General features: G+C 40.1%; 1 long non-coding RNA gene across 1 annotated transcript; it reads right to left on the reverse strand.

Annotated features, from left to right (window-relative positions):
- Positions 1–863: 863 nt before the first annotated feature.
- LOC144994916 (uncharacterized) lies at positions 864–1,307 on the reverse strand. The gene is made up of 2 exons (XR_013658614.1): positions 1,188–1,307; positions 864–1,109 (listed from the first exon to the last, which is right to left on the reverse strand). It is a non-coding gene; the product is annotated as an uncharacterized LOC144994916 (long non-coding RNA).
- Between the last annotated feature and the right edge of the window lie 22,906 nt (positions 1,308–24,213).

Consider the following 24,213-nt stretch of genomic DNA (forward strand, 5'->3'; position numbering starts at 1 on the left):
TTGGGCTGGGGCGGTACTCTCTTTCCCCCCATGCCTTCCTGCTCTCTGGCTCTGGGGGCCTCGCGGCGGTCCTGCTGGCTCTGGCCAGGGTGGCGGATGTGATCTCCCGGAAGGCGGTTGTTCTCTGCCTGCTGGCGTGTGGCGTTAGGGGTTTCTGGCTGCCACTGCTGCTGCGGCGGGGGTCTTGGTGTGGGGATGGCTGGGCACTCTCCCTCCTTCTTTTCACATTCCATCATCCATTTAAGAAGAACATAAACACTCAACTGAGCACAGATGTTAGCTCACCTTTGGACTAATAGTTTGCGTGATTGAATGACTGAAATAGTTCACACTAGTTGGTTTAAAGGCATAAGTATGCATGTGTGAACACTATCTGTATTGTGTACATGTTGACATGTGGACATTTTTGCAGTTAACAGGTGTGTTTAAAACATTTGAGTGTGTGTGAGGACAGGCCCCGCCCTTTGAGATTTGTATAACATCTGTACCTTACCGTAATGATAAACAACCAGCAACTTGTTGCTTTATGCTGCTTCATGGTTTTACCCCCCCTTCCTATTATCACCGTCCTATCCCCCCTCTCTAAGATAAGATAAGATAAGATGTGGCCATCTCTGCTTTCTCACATTCTTTATAACTTCGGTTCTAATGGAAATGTTTGGGAGTAAGATTTAACTATCTCCAAGGTTCCTTAGTTTGTCTTTATGATTTTTCTTTTTGTGGTGTCAAACCATTCTCTGTGGTTAAGGTGTCTGTTGTGGTAGTGGAATTGCAGCAGATGTTTGTGTATGTAGAGTGTCATGGCGAGCGTAACGAATAGACCCAGACGCTGGAACCCGGAAGAAACACAGGTGAGTACGTGGTGGAATGAAAGAAGGTTTTAATATTGATTCTTGGTTTGTGGATTGTTCTTGGTGGAGTTGACGTCCTTGGAGGAACCCGCGGCGAGGATGGTTCGGTCCGGTGGCCCGTGGCGTCACTGGTGGGTCGGCAGAGGCTCGTGGTGTCTCTAGAGTTACGGCAGAGGCTCTAGGCGTGACAGGAGGGAATGCTGTGGCTTGGATCCGTGGATGAAGAAGACTCAGACGACCACTCGTGTTTATGGACTCCTGGGAACAAGGTAGAGAGCGAGACTTAGACCAAGGCTTAATAACGAGAGCTATGAACATGACAACAATACTATGCACCATCAGGGGCAACGGACTGGCGATGAATACTGGTCCAGGGGCTCCTTAAGAAGACAGGCAGGTGATGAGGTAAGTGGTCGCAGCTGAGTCGCATCAGGAACCAGACAGAGAGGGGAGGAGTCTGACAGAGGCACCATGACAGTAGAGTCAAATTGGAAATGCAGCGTGCAAAAAAGAGGCCCACATTTACTTAGGGTTTTGGTTTTCAACCAAGTGTCGTTTAGTTTTTATTTAGAGGTAAAAAGCACCAAATAGGCTCTTTGACCATAGGGTGATTTTGTTGCATTGTGAGTATGAGCTAATATACAGTAATTCAGTGCTTCAGTTACTTTAACAGGTGAATCCAGATGGCTCAATGTTTTTCTGTGGTGCTTTTCTGTAAATTGTTCTCTTAAAAGGCATAAGAAGTACATTTTGAAACTTTGATTACGGCTCTATGTTCTTCTTACCCTTTCAAATTACCCTTAATTGCACCAGTAATAGAAGGATGGTTGGCACAATAGTGGGTATTTAGTTAGAGAGAAAGCTAAAACATTACAAAAGCTGCTTTTGCTGTTTTTTAAAGAAGTTTAAGAAGTCTTAGTTTCTTCTGACACATCAAAAACTGTCAAAGTAAAAGCTGAGACATAGAGAGTGGTCAAAGCAGCCTACTGATATCTTTTTCATTACTCATCAGTGGTGGGCTGAAAACGGGCTGGATGGGTTGTAGATTTGGTTGACTGCTCCAGGGAATTGGTGTGAAATACAAGGCGATTGAGGATAATGTCATTGAACACACAAATTAAATGAAATGCCACAAAATTGCAAATTATACTATTGTTATGAAGAAGGTTCAGTGAGAATTCATCTTGTTTTGTCATGCATTTATGATCTGCCTAAATGTGTGAGAGGCTGAGGAGGGGATGGACATTTTGCACTATGAATGGAGTTATAGTGCCAATTCTCTCCATTTTAAGTCTGAACTTGTTGTCAGTTACTCTATAAATGGCAGAGCGGGTATTTACTGGTAGTAATTTGAATATAAATAACAAAAAATGATATATAATTTTAGGTTTATTCAAAGTTTCTCTTTAATTCAGTAAAGGGGTTGTACTGCAGAAAAACCTTAATGTCAAATAATCCAGCATCATCCTTTTCATAAAGTTGCACATGTAGCGATAAGTTTTCAGTTCCGTTTTTTTTTTTTTCTCTTACATAAATGTTGATGCAAGAATGAGTGCACTGATCCCTCAATGGTTCGTGAACCCAGCTGAGCTCTCATGGTTCACTAAATTCAAGAAGATTGAAGTTGACAACATTATGTTATTATATTTACGTTTTATGTAAATTATACGTACATGAAAATCACTCTCTTCCATGCAGTACTCTCTGTACATAGACATTGCAGGTTCAGCTAGAGAGTTACATAAATCTTCGATCGTGATCAGATCTTTGTTCTCAATCTTAAACACACTCTTTCTTGTTTTTGTACTTTTTTTTTAACTTACATTTTATTAATTTTTAAACAAGATACTTTTAACAACTGCTGCTGCTTGATTTTCTCGGAAACATGGCTGGACAGCACTTTCCCAGATGCGGCTATAGAGGTAGAGGGCCACACCGCATTCCGGGCCGATAGGACCGCGGACTCGGGAAAGAAGAGCGACGGGGGACTACGCATCTATATAAACAACTCTTGGTGCACCAACGTCACCGTAGAGGATAAGCTGTGTAGCCCGGAGGTGGAATTCTTGCTACTAAAATGTTGACCGTTTTATCTTCAGAGGGAATTTTCTTCTTACATCTGTGTTGTGTATGTTCCACTGGACACTAATGCTAAACTAGCACTACCACAGCTTCACAGTAACATTAACAACAGCCTCAAAATCAGTACTTCATAAATTCCAACCAAACCTGAAATGTGCTACCAAAGGAGATACACAAACATAGCAGAAGCATACAAAGGCTGGGTTTATCCTCACCTAGGACAATCTGACCGCCTTTCTCTTCTGTTACACCCATGATCAAAAGGGTGAAGAGTACAACAAAAACAGTGAGAAAATGGCACCATGATGCTGTTCATTTGCTTCAGGACTGTTTCCATCAGACAGATTGGGATGTATACCGAGAGCAGAAGACAGTCACCCATGAGACTCTGGATAATTACACCTCCACTGTTTTGGATTACATTTCCTTCTGTGTGTAACAAACTTGGGACCGTTTTTCTGTGTTTCCAAACCAACAACCTTGGATGACGGACAGAGTGGAACAACTGATTCGAGCTAGGAAGTGCACACTCAAAGCTGGGGATGAGGAAGCATACAGCAAAGTCAGGACTGCATTAAGGTAAGGCATCAACACTACTAAACGATAACACTAGAGGCGTATTAAAGCCTGTTTTGACACCGCCACATCTTCCAGACAAGTCTGGGAGGGCATTAGAGCGATCACAGACTTTAAGAGGAAATCACCACCACCCCCAGTGGACTCTCCTACACTGGCTGATGACTTAAACCTAGTCTATTCCCGTTTTGATAGAGAAAACACAGATCACATCTTGCCCGCCCCCCCCACTTTACCGACACTGCCCCAGTCCTGAGCACACATGAGGTGAGGTGTTTTCTACAAAATATCACACCAGGAAAGAGGCCTGGCCAGATACATACTGGGCCAGGTGCTGAAGAAGTGTGCAGTGGAGTTGACTTTCACTTTCACCGCCATTTTCAACATGTCACTCTCCACCGCATGGGTCCCCACCAGCTTCAAATCTGCTACCGTAGTCCCTATTCCTAAGCAATCAATTGTCATATGTCTAAATGAATACAGATCCGTGGCGTTCACTTCCATCCCTGCAAAGTGCCTAGAAAAACTGGATACTTGACACATATCAATTCGAGTATAAGAACAGCTCAACTGAGGATGCCATTTATGTTATTGGAGGTTATTGGAGCATCTGGAGCATAAGAGCACCTATGCAAGGCTTCTTTGTGTTGACTACAGTTCGCTCTTTAATGTTATTTGACCATTCAAGCTTCGAGCCAAGCTACACAGCAACGTGCGCTGGAAGTTTTCTTCCACAACAGTGACACACCGTAACACAGCACTAACAGGGCTGGTTTAAAAAACATAAACGCAAAAGTCACTGAGATCTTTCTTCATCTTCCTCCTGTGCACTCAAACCATGGAAGTCTTCCTCCTCAGTGTTGGATTGGAATAGCGTCAGACATTCTTCACCACACTCTCTCTCAGTGTCTCCTTCGTTGTTGCTGTCAGTGTCACTCTGAGGTAAATTCTCTCCTGTTCTTGCACTGTCCTCTCCGTCAGCAGCAGACCGGCTTTTCCAAACCCGTTGGTGATGGTGGATTTTTCACACTGCTTTTAACGATTGCTTTTAACTTGAAAGCCGCGTCATATGCATTTCTTCTTTCCATGATGAGGGTGCTATTCATTCACAAAGCAGGAATTTACATTAAACTTGTGTCTTCCTCGACACATATACCGTGCTCCCCCTGTCTCACTCTTACCCTTTCTGCTCGAGTGCCCCTAGCGGTCGTTAGAAAAAATGCATTAAAAAAAAGAAAAAATACATCAATTAGCCGCATTATTGAATAAGCCGCAGGGTTGAAAGTTTATAATCCGGAAATTACGGTAGGCTGGTTGGATGGCTCAGTTGACTGGGAAACCTGGGTTAGATTCCCAAGGTGTGTAATGAGCAGGCAAGGCTAGCTACCCATCTGGGTCTGCCTGTGCATTGTGTGCGTTGTGATGAAATAAATTTGAAAACTCCCACACTAACTGTGGTTACATGTGAAAAATGTCTTTGATCGGGTCAAAGAACTGCACGGACCCGGAAAAAAGATTAGGATTAGGATATGTGCTAACAACATTTAGCTTTGGATGCACTTAAAACCCATGTTCTCTTGAGTCCGGCAGATAGCGGAGCAGCCCAACGGACTGCGGTCCGAAGCCTCTGGAGTGCAAACCATAACAAAACACCCTCCCCTGTTCGCAAACACAAAGCTCGTGTCCAGCTACACTGCTCAGAGACATGGTTCGCTCGCACGGAGCAGATGGCCGGGCCTGATCCCGCTCCAAATCCTCCTCTGGGGCGCCACACAGTCGACACATTAAGTTAAAGCAAGCGTAGTAGTGACCTCCAATCAGAATAAATTGTTTATGTGCACCGTGATCGGATCTACAATCGGCATAACCCACCTATCTCAAACGGGGCAGAGTATTCCGAACGATGTGTTAACTGCTGGACCCCCAGTGCAAAAAGGAACGTCACCGGAGGTCCTTCGTCCCAACAGCAGTCAGACTATTCAACAACACGGTCTAGGACTGCTGAAAACGCTGCTGTTATTTATTTCATTTTTTAAATCGTTATTTATGACATGTACTTTTACTTCCACTTTGTATTATTACTATTTTATTCTTACTACTTTGTTTTTTGTTTTTTTCTAACTGCTATATTTCCTGTTTTGGCTGCTGTGACAACTAAATTTCAATAAAGTCCTATCTTATCCTATCTTATCTTATCTTATCTTATCTTATCTTATCTTATCTTATCTTATCTTATCTTATCTTATCTTATCTTATCTTATCTTATCTTAACATGACACATTTTTATCCTGATCAGGCGTTTATTCTGATTACTTTTGTCCATGTAACCGCGGCCATTATTCCTTATCATCCACATTCCATTTTAAAATGCATAAAGGTCTTGGATTTCTTTTTTTTAGATTCCCTTAAAATGTCTATTAGAGCTTTGTCAAATGTTTGGCACTTTTGCCTGTTTTCAAATATGCTTGCTTGTTATCCTTGTTGGTTTGGTCTTTTGTTTTATATCCTAAATGAGCCTATAAATAAACTTCTAGTGATTTACTGAGCCTATGGGAACTATTTGCTGGTCATAACTTAAAGCAAACAAGTAGCATACAATAGTTTGCTTGCTTCCATACATGTGAGGTTTTTCCGCCCTGAAATATTGCAAAGGACTGGGGAACAGCAGTCTTTCCACATAGGATGTGAGTATGCCGTGGGCACATTGTTAACCTTGAGTCTCACCACACCCTAGTTATCCAGACTGTTTGGGAGTTTTGGGGCAGTGGTTGGTTTTCTACCTCAACAGTTTCCTGTTCCTATAATTTTTCGACCAATAAGATCAGGGATCCAGCCACTATAAAAGATTGTAGAGAGGTTAAATCCCTATGGAGTCCTATACTGTTCATAATTAAATAAATAAATATTTAATTCAATAAATAAATATGACGTCATGCAAATACACAATCAACCAATAAATCTCTCATAAATATATAAAAAGATCATGAAATTGTGAAAAACCTGCACACTGATTTTAAATTAGCCATTGTATTATTCAATATATTTCATTTTGCTTTAAAAACATGTTCATTATTTTAAAACAGCATTTTAAAAATATTCATTTTAATCATGTGGAATATATTGTAATTTTTTGTCTTTTTTCAGAACCTCGGATTTCAAAATCAATATTTTCCAAAGTAGCTTTGTTTTTATTTAATGTTGCTGTTTTTCACAATGGCTGATTTATTTCATGAAGAGCTTTTTCAGGAGAATGGGTCTGTCTGTCAATCAAACTAGACAAGGCGGAGACACTTTTGTGATTGGCTATTCCTTTACCCAGACATGAGCAGCAGCACCCTAACTCCCCTGACTACATCGATCGAAGATGCTTCAGCAAACGTGATGGCGCAATGCACACCCCTCAACACTAGGGGGAGTATGCACCTCAACACATCCACAGTGTTACAAGAAATTGGGCAGTTTTGGTTCTAAATTTGCAGATAAAAGTGGCTTTGGGCGAGTGTGCATAATTCAGGTGATTTTGTGGTCGGTTTGGCAATTTTCATCTTCTCATGAACGTATAGTAGTGGTCTAAGTTAGGCTGAGTGGTTGTTGGAGTTCCACTAAGCTTCTATGAGCTGGAGTTCCCATGAACGCACCATGCCGCGTGTGGGAGGGGCAACAAGCTAATGTTTTTAGCCTGATAGCCACATGGAGCGGTTGCTTGTGCTTATCTCAGTAACAATGCATGGATGCACAATGTACATGGAGAGTGTTAAGATGTCAGAAACGTAATCTCAGGAAAGGTTCAACATTTTTCTTGAGAGGGAAAAATAAAACCAGAGGACCTGATTATAATCATTGTCTCATTGAAAATAGAACAATATCATAAGGTTCAGGAGGCCCGAGCAGGCTTGTCCCGCTTTGCACAGCTGCCTGGTCTCACTCTGTCGATCCTCCTGCGAGCCGACATGTGTCACGATGTGAGCTGTGAGTGAATGGCGTAAGAATGAGGAGTGTGAAAGATGTTGACGACCGGAGCTCCTTTTTGTGGTTTGGTCCACACAAACCCTCAAACTACAAAAACAGAGTTGTGGATGTTTGCATCTTCTGCAGCAGACAGATAGTTTGTCTCTATTTGATCCTCTAATGTCAGCAAAGCCTCGCGGATATCGCTGAAATATGTCATCTCTCTGACTGGCACACCGCTGAGCGGGTATCGAGGAATATGAGTCGATTTCCATGGATCAGCCAATGAGCGTTTAGATCCCGCCCACTTTCACTGATTGACAGAAAGACCCATTCTGCTGAAAAAGCTCTTCATGAAATAAATACGCCATTGTGAAAACCAGCAACATGAAATAAAACAAAGATACTTTGGAAAATATTCGATTTTGAAATATGAGCTTCTGAAAAAAGACAGAATTATTGTAAAATTCAACATGATTAAAAATGAATATTTTAAAATGCTGTTTTAAAATAATGAACATGTTTTTAAAGCAAAATGAAATATATTGAATAATACAATGGCTAATTTAAAATCAGTGTGCTGGTTTTTCACAATTTCATGATCTTTTTATATATTTATGAGAGATTTATTGGTTGATTGTGTATTTGCATAAGGTCATATTTATTTATTGAATTAAATATTTATTTATTTAATTATGAACAGTATAGGACTCCATAAATCCCTCCATGACGTCAATGTTGTGGTTGACTCATATGACGCACATTTTGTTGGTAAATGGACAAAAAGGACTCAGTAGCATTTACTAATTTTTTTTGTGTGGATACTTTTGGATGAATAATTATGTTAAACTTAAGTTTTATTGATTTGAAATAAAAAAAACTTTGTGCCTCAAATAATTAAAAGAAGCATCCACACTTTTTATAGGAAAACTTAAACACTGCTGAAAATGTTTAATTTATGTAGATATGATATTGAATATCTGTTTAACGCAAACGGGGGAAGTTGTTACAGCAAAAAAAAAAGACATGTTCAGCTTCCAATGATTGGCCTACTCTCCTATAATAACGCCAGCTTTTCATAAATCTTCCAGCAGTTGTCATCGCCTAAGGAAAGGAAGACATTTTCTGGTTCTGCATCCTTGTCATGTTTGCACAATTGTCATGGCCCCCTATTGTTGTAAAGAATGGCACATAGTGGAGTTCTTTGATGTGTTAAGTGATTTACTGACCAAGAGGACAGAAACAAATGGTTCACTGGGGACTCTAGCAGGAAACCTTCCAACTTCAAACGGGTGCTGTGGATTCAAACAATAGTCTGAGGTGAATTTTCTCTGGCTACATAATTTTCTATAAATTAACTTTGTGACAAAAATGGTAACTCTTGAATTGAAATGGGTGATTCTAGTCTTTCATTTATTTGTATAGTATAATTGGAAAGAAATGTTGAAAAAAATGTTTAACTGCTGGACACAATAAAGAATATCACTTAAATGAAATGAAATTAGCTGTCAAGTGTTCAAATACATGACAATTTCAAGAAAAGTGACTCAACTTCTCTATTTTTATTTTTCTCTTTTAGACCTTATTGCTAAGCGATGTGAGATTCAGATATCTATCCAATTTTTGTTTTAGTTTTTAATATTGAATAACCGTAGTCTAGTGTGATATCTGAATATTTTTTATGTTTCCATAAAGTAGTCAGAACATTTAGAGATTGTATTAATAAGTCATGCCACGGGGTCAACAGTTCAGTGTGATGGGGAGTGTGGAAAAGAGGTGAAGAGGCGAGTGCAGGCAGGTTGGAGCGGGTGGAGGAAAGTGTCAGGAGTGTTGTGTGACAGAAGAGTGCCAGCAAGACTCAAAGGAAAGGTGTACAAGACAGTGGTGAGACCAGCTCTGCTCTATGGGTTAGAGACGGTAGCAGTGAGACAGAGACAAGAGGCTGAGATGGAGGTAGAGGAGATGAAGATGCTGAGGTTCTCCTTAGGAGTGACCAGGTTAGACAGGATAAGGAACGAGTACATCAGAGGGACGGCTCATGCTGCCTGTGTTAGCGACAAAGTCAGAGAAGCCAGACTGAGATGGTTTGGACATGTTCAGAGGAGGGATAGTGGATATATTGGTAGAAGGATGTTGGAGATGGAACTGCCTGGCAGGAGGGCAAGAGGACGGCCAAAGAGGAGATATATGGATGTCTTAACAGAGGACATGAAGTTGGCTAATGTTAGGGTAGAAGATGTCCATGATAGAGTGAGGTGGAAAACGATGATTCGCTGTGGCGACCCCTGATGGGAAAAGCCGAAAGAGAGAAAGAATTGATAAGTCATGCCACTATCTTTGTAGAAGATGTGTCAAGACCCTATAAAGTCTGTCTGTTTTGTCACAGTGGTGTGGTCGGGCAGTGGTGCCTAAACCTTTTTGACACACGAGCTACTTTTGAAACAACCAGCTCCAAAAGATTTCTAATCAGCCATTCGCATGGCAGCAATTCAGTGCCTTTGGCCATCTAGACATGGTCAAGACTATCAGCTACATTTCAAACAGCAGCAGACGACCACACTGGGGACCACTCCTGTCAGCTAAGAACAGAACTGAGACTACAGCTCACACAGACTCATCAAACTAGACCATAGAAGATTGGAAAACCTTGTCTGGTCTGATGAGTCTCCATTTCTGCTGACACATTCAGATAGTAGGGTCAGAATTTGGCCTCAACAACATAAAATCATGGATCCATCCTGCCATGTATCAAAGGCTCAGACTGGTGGTGTGGTGTCATGATGTGGGGGATATTTTCTAGGCACACTTTGGGCCCCTTAGTACCAGTTGAGCATGGTTTTAATGCCCCAGTCTACCTGAGTATTGTTGCTGACCATGTCCATCCCTTCCTGACCACAATGTTCCATCTTCTGATGGCTACTTCCAGCAAGAAAAGGCGTTATGTCATCAAGCTGGAATCATCTCAGACTGGTTTCTTGAACATGACAATGAGTTTTCTGGACTCAAATGGTCTCCACAGTGAAATCTAATCAAATTTTATTTATAAAAAAGCACTTCTCAAGCCATTTAAAATGATTAGACAACATGTTTATTTTTTAATTGCATAATTCTTTTACCAAATTCTGCTCGGACAGTAAAATTATTTTGAGGTTTTTTTTTAGTACATTGTTGTCTTGAATTCAACAAAGTACTGGAACTATTATTCAGAGAGGTTATTCCATATTGACAAGAAACAGATAACAAGCACTCGGACCGGTGTGCCTAATAAAGTTAATGTATTCATTTTTTGCTTTGTTCTTCTTTACATCAACATCTCCCAAGACAACTCCAGTCATATGAACGGATCAATTTAAGAAATCAACATAATTTAATTTTCAAACAAAAGAAAATATTTAAAAAAAAGAAATACTAAATTCAGTTGTTGTCCTCTTTCTGGTTTTACAATCCACTACCTTTACAGCTTTTTCATCTGCAGACTCTTTTTTTTATGATTTAATCTGAGACATAGTCTCAAATGGGATCATTTATGCTTTTTCTGAAATTTTTGCTTCTGTGGTGTCGGGGATGTTCAGCGAAGAGGGTTCCAGGTCACAGCCGGAGATGGAGGGGATGCCCTTTAAATCAAGATTTCATTGTGTTACAAATTGAGAAATAATCATTCATTAACCCATCTGACCTGACAGAGGAGGGGTAGGATTTCAGTTCAAGACCCCTTTGTGTTATACACTCTCCAGCTGGGTCGGGCCAGTTGACAATGCACATAATGATCTTAAACAGATTAACTGGACAAACACGCCCCAGAGTATTCTTTTCAATTATAAAGTGCGTTGGTTTATTAAGCATAGCCCAGCGTGGTTTGCGGTCTAAAAGATCCTTAGGGATTATATGTGTCTACTCGTGTGTGTGAGTGGGGGTGGGGGGTGGGAGTGACTGAGATGGGGGACCTCTGGGGTTCTCAGATATGTTTACTTTCAATAAGCTCCCTGAGGTCCAGACTTTATTGTCAGTGTAAAGAGATTTACAGATTGCTTAATCAGTCAGAAAATGTAGTATTGCTTACACTCCTTGTTGCCTGTCTTTCTCTCGCACAGTCATGCACAGTGTGCTTAGACTACCCTGGCTTCAGTCCAAAACAGATGGAAATGAGGCCTTTGCTGTTACAATCTTTCACTTAAAGAAAGTCTGATTATTGAAGCATGAGCAGTTGTGTAAAGTAAACATGACCAAAAGCTGATGTTAACATGAGGTTTCAGCAGAGCGCGGCTGAGCAAGACCCGAAAAAAGCTAATTATAGGATTGCTGTAAATAATCAACCAAAAGAAAATGAGTAACTGCAGAATATAACTTAGAATAGTGTTTGGTGACATTACCAGAAAATAGTCAAATTATTTTGTTCATGAAAAATCCAACAAAAATTCAATGCATGACATAAAGTTAAAGTTTGAAACTGCATTTGCAACATAGGACTTTCTACACTCTCTAGTTCTTTTAGGAAATCTAAAGATAGTTCACATTAGATTTAAAAGAATGAGTAATGCCCCCAATATGGAGTTTAGGGATGCACTATAACCAGCGCACTGATTTGGTCTCCTGAGCGTGCAAGAGAGGTTCCATAGATTTTTTACAGTATTGAGTCACTATTTCAACATTTGTAATTTAACCATTGGATATACATATCGCACAGTATTTTTCTTCTTCAGTTAATCATCTTTTTTTAATACTTTCAATGTCTTTCGGGTTAGGACAAAAGATTTTTCTCCTTAACAGGCACAGTGTTTACAGGAGACATCTCAGTGGTTTGTGGACAAATGTTTCCACATTACAAGTCCCAGTGCCCTTACCGGCCACTTTATCAGCCACAACTTGCTAGTATAGTTTTCCCCCTTTATTAGCGGGGATTAAGGACCAGAGAGGCCCACCAATATGCAGCAGGTTTATTAGCTTAGCTAAAAGTCCACAAAGCTAAACCAGTCAGGGAGGCAGAAGTCGATAACAGGCATGAGATCATCTGAGGAGAGATAGGGTGGTCAGAGTCCAGGCGAGAGTCGGGGCATGTGGCAGGCGAACAGTCAGGAGACACATGATGATGCTGTGTGGCATCTAGGAAGTGCACGCTGGGAGATGAGGTGCTTTCAGTACTCTGGAGACTCCTCCCGCCGCTGACCAGGGGCCTCATTTATAAACGTTGCGTACGCACAAAAGAAGGCGTACGCCACTCTCTACGCAATAGTTGAGATTTATAAAAAGCAAACTTGACGGGAAAATGTGCGGTCCTTCACGCAAGCTCTGACCCAGGCGTACGCACAAAAACGGGTGAAATGAGAAACGGCGACACCGTCGGCAGATGGAAGAAACACGTGAAAGTGAAAATGACAATACTGCCTCTGATAAATAACATGAAGACTTCACAAAGCAAGTCTTACAATTAACAGCCTACACCAACACCCGTTGACCGATCAGCAGTGAAACAAACAAAAAAAAAATCAAACGATAATTACAACAGAAATTCAAATGAACACATATTTGCAAAAAGAAAAGTGAAATATGTTCTGCAATATTGGCATGTTGTGCAATTCATCCTCATAAATAATAAAGTTAACAGAACGAAATAATGTACAAAACTGACATTCCCGTCAATGTGTCCGTCTGGCGGAGCAGATATAGGTGCAATTAGACAGACAGATGGATAGATAGATAGAGATGCATTAATTGTCCACTGGGGAAAGTTGTTTTCATATTAAAACATTTCTTCATAAGCTACAGAATTATGGTATTCATGCATATGCCTTTAGTTTGTTTTATTTTTGATGAAACAATGTATGGCGTATGTCTCGACCATTCAGAAAGCAACAAGAAATTACATTTGCGCTGATCAATTTCCCATTTCCACGTCGATTATTATCGACATCTGTAGCTTGTCAGATGTAATTAAATGGAGGGAAATAAAATGCCCCATCACAATGCGTAATGACGCACAATGGCTGATCTTGCGCTCTTAGAAGATGTGGCAAATGGAAGAATTCGGAGTGAACGCATCTTTAGACAGCAAGGAGACTTGTTGGCAAACGAGGACGAGTGGCTTATGAGCCGGTTCCGACTTCCTCTGCGGGCTTTTGGGGGTGTGTCACCCGGTGCATCTGGCGCGTCGGTGTCCCCCTGCACCTCAGTCACCACTCCACTGAAAAGGGATTCCCCAATTATTGCCGCCAGTCTCTCATCAGGAGGGGTCAGCTCCGGTGTCCCCCCCACACCCGTGGCAGACACGGGGGTGTGTGTGTGTGTGTGGGGGAGGGGGGGGGGGGGGGGTTCAGCGCTAGACGTTTTTTTGCCTTGACTTTGATGTCCGACCATTCCTTTTTTATTTCGGCCACGGTCCGAGGTTGTGAGGCTGCAGCATTTACAGCGTCTGCCGCCGTTTGCCACTCAAGTTCCTTTTTGGCATTAGTAATGCCCACACTGTGCCCTCCAAACAACATTATTCTCCTCTTTTCCACCTCGCCAACGATAACTTCTACTTCACATTGAGTGAAGTTACGTTTTTTTGATTTTCTCTCCGTGTTTGGCATGGTTTCGCAATCAATGAATATTCATTTGTGGGCGTTTCACGGACTATTTATGGGCAACTATAGGCATGTCATGAAGCCGCAAAAGCTGCGCTGCATTTAGAATTGGTTGTGATTTATTAAGGGAAAGATGCGTAGGATGTGTGTGCGCACGGTTTTATAACTCCGAATATTTCTGTGCGTACGCACATCCTATGTTTCATCCGTACGCCACTTCTGACGCAAATCCTACGCAAAGTTTTATAAATGAGGCCCCAGAAGTGGAGACCGAGTTCTGACTTCTGACACCCTGCTGGTTTTCCAGCCCTTCCATGAATTATTGTTGTCGAGAGAGCTGAAAAAACAGAAAAGAATGGTAAATGGTAGAGTTGGGCAACCCTGATCCAGATAGAGACTCATTTATCTGGACAGAGTGAGAAAAAAATGGCACGGTGTAGCTGATCCAACCAGTGAAATACAGTTGTTAGCTACAAAAGAGGCTGCAGCAAAAACGATAATGACACCTCCCTTTTAAAAAGTTTTTAACGGCAAGGCAGTCCTCACCTGTAAAGAATAACAATGAGAGTATTTGTGATAACAAAGGAACTGCTGCAAAAATGTTCTGTCTGATGCCTCAAGTGTATAAGTTGTGGACAAACCGAAAATGGCAGTTTGGATCATTGATATAACTCTCTCACTAACCTCATGGGGACTTGTTATGCCATACAGATGTTGCTAAAGGGTTTTACTTTTAGCTATCACACAAAAATGTTTCATCATCATCTCTATTGAAGTGAATAAAATTGAAGCATAGTGCTGTACATTAAAGCTAAACATGACATTTTTCATTATCAAAACTGTAACTGATAGGATTTTAATTAATTTTTACATTTTTCAAAAAACTGTAGCCACTCGTCAGTTTTTAAATATAAAATACTTTTTCAATGCCAGTTTTGCATCTTTTTTTGTTTTTTTCAATGCCTTTCTGTATTCACTGAGGTGCAGTTCTTTAATTCATCTGCCCACGTTTGAACCCTCTTTGGCTCTTGAGCACATCTGTGTGCGCTTTAATATATGTCTGTTTCTGCCCCACAGCTCTTTTGCTGCATGTCCATGTGTTATCTGATCTAAGTGGTTTTTGAAGTGCAGTAAAAGCAAACTGCAGTACTGTGCTGTGTTGTGACAGCTATGATTAATTTGATAATCATGACCTATTGTGGCATTTTATGCAAAGGTAAGCACAGCTGTCTGCCTGGGTCAAGATGATAGGAGGAGGTTGCCGTTTGAGACAGTTAACTTTGTTAATAGAGACATAGTCGAAGGAGAGACTTAGAGCGAGGACAGGGATCAATGTGAGAGTGTGTAATGAAATGGACAGTAACCTTGGCCCGGATGTGGGTCATCACTCTGGCATTGTGAGAGAGTCCAGCCGGCGTCTTCTTTTGTCCTGTTTCCATCTCTTTTTTTCCCCATTTGTTGGGGGCTGATCTCTAAAAGTTTGGTCTTTTTTTCCGTTCATTTAATGCAAAAGAAATGATGCAACTTCACATCATCAAAACAGTACATTGCTTAAAACTAAAGAAAAAACAAAGATGAAGCCTTTAATCCCTATTTCTCCATTTCTGGCTTTGTTTCTTTAAACATGTTTCCTGGTAATTTCCTGCAGTGCACTAAAGGAATTGAAGTCTGTTTGGCTGTCCTGACTGGAAGAACTCCGGACATCAGATACCTATCTGGACAGTAGAATGATGTGTCCGGCTTAAGTGTTGACTGGAACTTGAACCTTTAATCCAGAGGATCTGGGAATCCGGAGAGCTGTAGATTCCTTCACATTTACATTAGTCTCAGGAATTTGCACTATGCAATGGAAACACTGGCTCCTCTTACTGAAATGGTACAAAATAGGGGTAACGGCCATGATGATACTTGACTGGTTTTAGTTTCACAACCATATCATGCACTTGGTTGTAAATACAAATGTAATGAGACTGACAGAAGAGACAGATGCTTAGACTTATCCACAAAGACGGAATTTGTTTGTTGAGCTTTATATGTCCATGGCTCTTTTCAAAATAGAAGTAAATTGTTTTTAAATGTCTGTTTATCAGAATTCTCATGGGTTTGATGTTTGTAACAGCTCAGTAGCCTCAGCTCAGAGGATCTGCTGTTCACACCTCAAGCAATTAGTTTGACCTTCAGCTTCTCCTACTCCTTTGAGGTGACCCTTAACAAAAGGACCACTTCGCCCTCTAACTATGTCAGTACTGTACTGGTGATCACATGTGAAATAAATAGCTGGTTTAATATGAACTGCAGAAACCTGTCGGTTAAGCTCCTAAAGGCTTTGCATCAAATAAGTTTGAAAATCACAAAGATTGTAAGATATGTTCTTTTTGATAATGAAAGTGGTGAGGGACACCCAAACTGTTCTTTGGGAACGCTCCACCCCATACATTGAAGAGAAGAACTTTAAGGCTAACATAGGTCATTTCAGAAGACACTGTTTCTACTTGCTTGTTTCCACTCTCTACGTTTGTTGGTTTATACCCAGGAGCTTCTCTCCTTCATAATTGAATCGATTGTATATCCAAGGTTCTAAAAGAAGAAGAGTTTTTTAGTCCCCGTGCTTTCAGGTACAATGAAGATTTTGTTGGATGCAGTTGTACATCATGCAACAAACTGGCAACCTGTTTAGGATGTTCAAAGCCTTCGCTCAACAGTAGCTGGGATAGGCTCCAGCAACCCAGTGACCATGTTAGGGACTCAGGGGGGGTTCTGATTGTGAACGTAAGTATGAAAGTAGATTTATGGTTTTTAATGTTGAAGATGATTGCGTAAAAGTAATATTTCTTTGTGAGTCAGCTTAAATGAACACATACATCGCATTCTCATACACATCACATTCTTTAAATTGGCACAAAAACATATAAATAAAGACAAGTCTTCAAAATGCTATCAGGCATGGTGTAAACTAAGATTAAAGCAGGATTTTTGGATCCAGATTTACAGCATCTAGCTGTTGGTTTGATTAAAAAATGAACCGTTACTTGTAATAATAGTAATTCATTCATTCATCTTTTTCTGTTTATTCCCTTTCGGGGTCATGGGGCTGCTGGAGCCTATCCGGGCCACGTGTGGCCGATGGCCAGGGACATCCTGGACTGGTCGCCAGTCTGTCGCAGGGTAGAGTGTCCACAATCACACACTCATTCACTCTCACACCTATGGACAATTTAGAGCATGTTTTTGGATGGCCGGAGGAAGCTAGAGTCCCTGGAGAAAACCCACACATGCACGGGGAGAACATACAAACAACACAGAAAGGTTGTAGGCGTAACTTGAACCAGAGGCCTTCTTGCTGTGAGGCAAGAGCGCTAACCACTGCACCACTGTGCAGCCTAATAAGACTAATAATAGTGATTATCTACTTAATTCGGTCTTCGAGAAGACCGTGCTTCAAAAATATCAGTCCAACTTCTGATGCTGGCCCGTTTTTTCAATGCCTCCTTCTGATTGGCTGATACAGCAAGACTGAGGACTTTTGTGACCTATTTCTGAACAAGCTCTTTTCTAATCCAAAATATAATTAGTGGCTTAAAACTCAGAACTTCAAATTTTAGAAATACCTGAATATGACAGTTGAGATTAGATGATCAGTTTAGATTTATTAAACTCATTTCACTGCAATATTTTTCCTTATCCCTGAAGAAAACAAATCTAAATTCGCACCATGAAAACCTTTCTCAGAAATAGGACGGTCATCAATAGTTAAACTCAGACTACATGTGAGGGTTAGCATTGAAAATTGAAACAAGAAAGTTTCAAGAGGGTTCATGAAAATCAATCATTTTCATGTCTATATTTAAATATGTTCAAAACTGATGATTCCAAATTATTCATCAAGTTAGTTATAAAAAGATTTTTGAACAGGGAGACAAACTTAATGCAGAAAAAAGGAAAACAACTCCTCTCTGCTTCTTTATCATTATCCCTCTTGATGATTTTAGTTTACAGGTTTATTCGTGTTTCATTGGAGAAGTATGACAGCGTCCGCCTAACCTCATTTCAGAGAATCCCTTTGTGGCAGGTAAAAGGTCCCAAATGAAGAGCACATATGGTCCACATTACACAGGGAAAGGCCTCCAATTTTTTTTTTTTTGAGTGTCTCACATCAATGAGAGACACATTCTGATTCCACATATGTCGAATTGCAGAAAGAGCTCCATGACCTCTTTGATACAGGATGATTTATTGGGCCTTGACACAGTTGTAAATGTCTTTGCAGAGGGCAGGAGGAGGCCTTTGCTGGAAATGGATGGAGTCCACAAAATAACATTCCTGGCCCCAATGAAAATAGATAGCATTTCCACTTAGAGGTTTTTGTGTATTGTTTGATCATAGCAATCACACATCTACTACTTCGTATATTTAATAAAATGAATGTAAAGACCCCTGACCAACAGTTTTGCATCTGTTTATGTCTTTAACAATGACAATGGCAGATGGAGGAAAGTTAAGCAAACTGTGTGTTCATGCTTCAGTTTGAAAAAGCACTAAAGCTGGCAGAGGGAAAAAGCGGGCAAAGTTCAGCAAAATCTCCCCGGCGTGCATTAGTTCTGCTAAAAGGCTTAGCATTACAAAAAGAGGGTGGCTGGAGTCATTGTCTGGTGAGGGATAATTATGTCACAAATCTAAACCTCTCACTTTGTCCTAATGTTAGATAAACAGAGTCTGGTGTGTGACACGTCTCAGTTTCATATCCAGCTAACTCGATTAGCAGATAAGGGATCAGGCAGCACCTTAATACAGATTGGTGTGGATGAGCAAGCATGTTCCCGAAAATTAATTACCTATCACATTTCTCATAGTAATCACAGTTCCCAGGCTAATGACATTGCTAAATCTATACTCACCAAAGTACTAATGTTCCATTAGAAGTGTCAGTCATTCATTTGACAGGGTAGTACAGTAATGACTCAGGCCTTTCAAAAGGTCCTGGAATGCAAATGAAGTCTTTAGCCATGTCTATGGGGATAAATAATTCAGGGAATACATGCATATCTAAACACAAAGTCTGGGTCTTGTAACATTCTTAAATAAATATGAATGAAAAGGAGGGGTAATTATTAACACATAATCAGATCTGACAAGCCTCCAGCCACTTGAAAAGATGGAAATGACAGCTTCTAAGTAGAACCTAAATGTCATTTTGTATCTGCATTAAACTGTTTTATTCAATAACCCCTTAAATCTGTGCAACACTGACAATCATCTGAAGGATCGATGGGTTCATTTTGTGCGTGGCTCACTTAACTCATTTTTTCTGACTTGTTGTTTTGAAGTAAATGCAAAGATTTATGATGCTGTTGGCAGTGTTGTGCAAAGTATTTCCAAACTGTACATTACAATACATCTCAACACATATAACAAGACTAGACTGGCTAAAGACTCAAATACGGTACATTATTGTCACCGCTTTCCCAGCAAATCTTATGTTTTTATTTGCCATCAGGGGAGGTTAAAAAGGCAGTGGCACTGCATCACTCACATATGGCTTAATTTGAACCAAAAAATCACTTTAAATATGTATTATTTGTTTTTTTAATTACTGTATAATGTAATTACATTTTTTACAATATTTTAATAATTTATGCCCTGTTTAATTCAAGAAATTGGTATCACTTCTACGTTCTACATGTATCAGTTTTAGAAACTGCCGATTTTAATCTACAAGTTGATAAATACAATGAGATTTTGAACCTTAAGTATATGGATTTTAAACAGCATATTACACAGCCTATTTATATCAAGGGGGCATCTCTAAACTTGGTCAGAATCTATGGCCTGTTCTGTAATATGTCCTCTGTTGTTAACCTGGCTCTGTCAGATCACTATTCCTTATTTTTTAACATCACCAGTTACCAAACAGGAAGCCCTTGTGAGAATTGTGAGGAAGCAATACAACCTCTGACATGGCTGTGGATTTAATCAATAATTTACACCACCCACTGCCCACATATTACCTGCAGAATGTGGCTTTAGTGTTGAAGATTTTAACAACAAACTACAGTCAGCCATAGAAAACTGTGAAAAATAAAGCTATAGCCACATTGACAAATGAAAAGACTATAGGCACTAAAAGGGCACCCAGGAGAGCAGAGAAGAGATGGAGGAAAACTAAAATAACTGTTCATCCAGAATCCTTTAAAGAACAACAAAAGATGTACAATAATGCACTAAAATAGGAAAGAACCCTCAATTCTTCTAACCCAATAAACCAAAACTAAATTGATCCTACATTTAAAAAAATATTTTTTTACGTAAACCAACAGAGATTTTAACAAGTCTCCCATGACAGCATTAGTTTCTGTATGTGAGAGTTTTGCAGATAACTTTAGGATTGAAATCAGTCCAAATAGAATGAACTTTTTATCTCAAAAATTGGAAATTCAAATGAATCTAATACAAAGTTGATACCAGAGGTAACACTAAAGAAGTCTGTCCTGGCAAAAGGTCAAGTTTTTTTTTTGGTTACCTGTTTTGTGTCTTTAAAGTAAACCCCAATATTTTCTAAACAGTCTGGGCCTTTTGGACACTGTTCTGAACTGATTCTATTCCATTTTTTTTTTTTTTAACTTGTCCTGTCCAACAGCTGGGCAGGCAGATGAGAGCTGAGGGCCTCTTGTGTTGGACATATTTTACTTTAACAAGAGGGGTTATTAATCTTCAGACAAACCAAAGGTCTGTCTGAATAAACCCCTTTTGTAAGTGAGGCAAAACTTTATTAATTTCAACCATGATTCTATTCCTACCTCCCAGATCAAATACGTTTTTGTAAGAATGGATACAGGCTCTTCACAAGTCCATTAGCCCTTGTGCTATCCTATGGGGTCAAGATGAGCATTGACGTGTTCTCCCTACCACGACAAAGGTGGATAAATGTGGAAAGATTTCATGTAATCCATGGACACCAGTGAAGATCACAAATCATTGAAGAAAAAAGGTTCAGAGCACTGTTTAGTGGGTCGAGATGACCCAACTCCCGATGTTAACGTGCCTAGGATAGCATAAGGGTTAAATCAATTGTGAGGTTCCCCAAAGATCAGTTTCAGGCCCAGTCCATATATGGTGCTATTTTCAGACGTCATCAGGAGGCATGGCGTTTGTTTTCATAGCTACAGTCATAACAATACAGTTTTACATAACTGTGCCCCCTGATAGTGAAGAGTTTGTGAACATACAATACTTTTAGACTTTCTTTCAACACAAAAACGTGGTTGGCAGAGCTTATTACAGCTAAAACAGGACAAAACTGTGGTGTTAGTTATTATTATTATTATTTATTATTATGTAAAATGGACATGTTTGAAGCTGTGATGGAGAGGAGGACTTTAAATAAGCTCGTATCCATCATGGATAATCTGGAGCATCTTCTCCATCCTGTTCTTGACGGTCAGCGGAGCTCCTTCTCCAATAGGCTAAGGCAGCTTCACTGTCACACCAACCGCTACAGGAAACCATTCATACCTCACTCCATCGGACTCAGACTTTGTCTGAACTTGTCATCCATTTGCAACAGATAAACTCATTTAAGGTCCGTCTGTTTTTCTCCAGAGCTGTCATGCAATACAACTGTTTTTACTGATGTTTTTTCTGTTCTCTGTTATCCACTGTTTGTGTGTTTGTATCTAGAGTCTAACGCTGACGCTGCAACAACTCAATTTTCCAAGCTGGTATCAATACAGTATCTTTATCTTATCTTAATTATATTTAATTCTATTTTTTCTGGTTTTATGAGATAATTTATTCACAAGTTTAGTGATTACAAATATTCTTGTTGCTTTTATTTTTCTGTTGATCTTTGTGTTTACTTTTATGCTTTTTATCTTCTTACATTTGATTTAGCCTCCAGTCCAGGGGGAACTTCCACACCAGCGACAAGCCTTCTCTGTGAAAAGGATTGTTGCAGTGTGACCTCCTGTGTCTGCCTTCTTGTTTTGATCAACGAGAACCAGTAGTGAGGGGATAGGTGCTTCTGTGGACAGATCCCCAAAATGTTTCTTTACCATTTTAAAATAAACTTTCCTAAAATGAATCTACTTAATGTTTCTGTGATTACAACATTTTGTAAGTTCGTGACATTAAATGGTAAATGGCGTATACTTATATAGCGCTTTCTACCCTCTTACGAAGGCCCAAAGCGCTTTACAGTCACAGTCCCATTCACCCATGCACACACACATTCACACACACATTCACACACTGATGGCGGCTTCGCTGCTGAACACTGGCGCCAACCTCCCACCAGAGGCAAGGTGGGGTTCAGTATCTTGCCCAAGGACACTTCAACACATGGGCGTGCAAGGCGGGAATTGAACCTGCAATCTTACGATCATGGGTCGACCGCCCTACCGCTGCACCACGGCCGCCCATTAGCTTAAAATTCCTAAACAGAGGACTTCAAACCTTGCTATCCAGCTGCTGTGAATACACAGGTAACACATCACAGAAACATGAGCCAAGCAGACCACATGCTAGTCCAGGAGCACAGCTGGATTTGCTTTTGGGAAGCGGTGCATGTACTGGCCATCACAGTGCTGCTGATGAATCAGATTATGACAAATGCGGGTGAAAGTCAGATGGCCTGAAATTGCTGTTACTTCTTTCATTTAATTTTTTCTTTTCAAACCATAGTCCCCTTTAAATAATAATTTTAGGTGTGGAATTTTAATTTGTTTTAATCATAACTTCAGTTTACAAAAGAAGCTTCACAAAGAATTTGAGGACAATTTATCCTAAGCTGATTAAACATTGCCTGAATTTACTTGAATCCAACTTTTCATATCTGTCTCTTAATTATGACCTAAGAAATGAAAAACAGATTACAGTAAATGCATTTTCCCTCTGTATTGTAAGCCCCTGCACTCATTTTGCCTATTTCTACTACCCAATTAGTAAACATTAAGTGAAAAGATTCAAATATTTTGTTTTACAAATCACAGAAAATATTAGCAAATAACCCTAATCCACGAAAAAAAATCCACCTTAATTTGGTTCTATTGATCATAACAAAAAAATCCCAAAGAAGCTTGAGACCTTTAACTCAACTGACTTTAAAGCCTAAGTCACTGGATTTAATTGGATATCAGACACGTGTTTGGTCAAAAACAAAGCCTCTAGCTCTGAGTACAATATAGTCTTCACTTTGGCAGGTTGTTTGTTTATATGTGGCCTGGGATAATTAGGCCAGAAGTAATGACTGCACTCTGATGACAGCCGCTGAAACCTGATCACCTGCAGTAACATGCTCCCCTGTCACTCTGCCCTGCTCAACAACTGCAGCAGGGTTATTTTTACCACGGGTGCTGCTGGCGCCAGCCCCTGGGACCTGGTGAGTTGCAGGGTTGAAAGGGCTAGTGCTGCCATTCGCCCCTTAACCTCCAACTCCCTGCCAATGCCGAATGGCACCTGTAACCAAATACTCCTAAACTGCTGTGCAAAGAGAAAAAGAAATGCATCGGATTCTGATTTCCAGACCAGTTAGTTGGTCACAGCCTCTAGTGCTCTGGTTACTCCTGGTACACGTGTTGCCTTCCTTTCCCTTTAACATCTCTCCTTCTTTTTTTCTTGTTACAGTTTGAGCGACTCAGAAACCATAATCCCCTCTTTCATCATTTGTTTTTTTTTTAAATAACTTTCTATTTGGCAAATCTAAGGCTATGGAATAAAATGTTTTTTTTGTCAACTTTTGACATATGCTATTCTTGGCCTTTTTTACTGATATTTCTAAAATATTTCTTTCTCTTTTCTTTGCTTGTTTCTGCTATGTGCTCTTTCAAATTATGTAGAACTGTTTTTGTACAAAAAAAATGTAGGGCAGTGTTCTCCGTAAGTTCTCTGTTCTGATTTCAAAAATGCCATCAAGTCTTAGGATAAATAAACATTATTGTCCCCTTGTTGCTGGTTATTGTAGGGACACATTGTCTGATTGATTCAACTTTTTCAGTCTGTTGTGGATGTCCTATTATACTTTCTTTTTGGTAGAACTATTAAAGGTATTCACTATTGCACTTTTGAGGCTTTGATCCAATATGCCACAAGACACTCCATCAAATATAATTTACGTCTACAAATATTGAAATGATCTGAGAAAGCTTCCCTGACATGTAGTGTTTGAACATTTTTAAGGATGTTCCTGTACATGAAAGCAACTT

Source organism: Oryzias latipes, chromosome 10, assembly GCF_053564925.1.
Source record: "Oryzias latipes strain Hd-rR chromosome 10, Olatipes_Hd-rR_3.1".
NCBI classification, from domain to species: Eukaryota; Metazoa; Chordata; class Actinopteri; order Beloniformes; family Adrianichthyidae; genus Oryzias; species Oryzias latipes.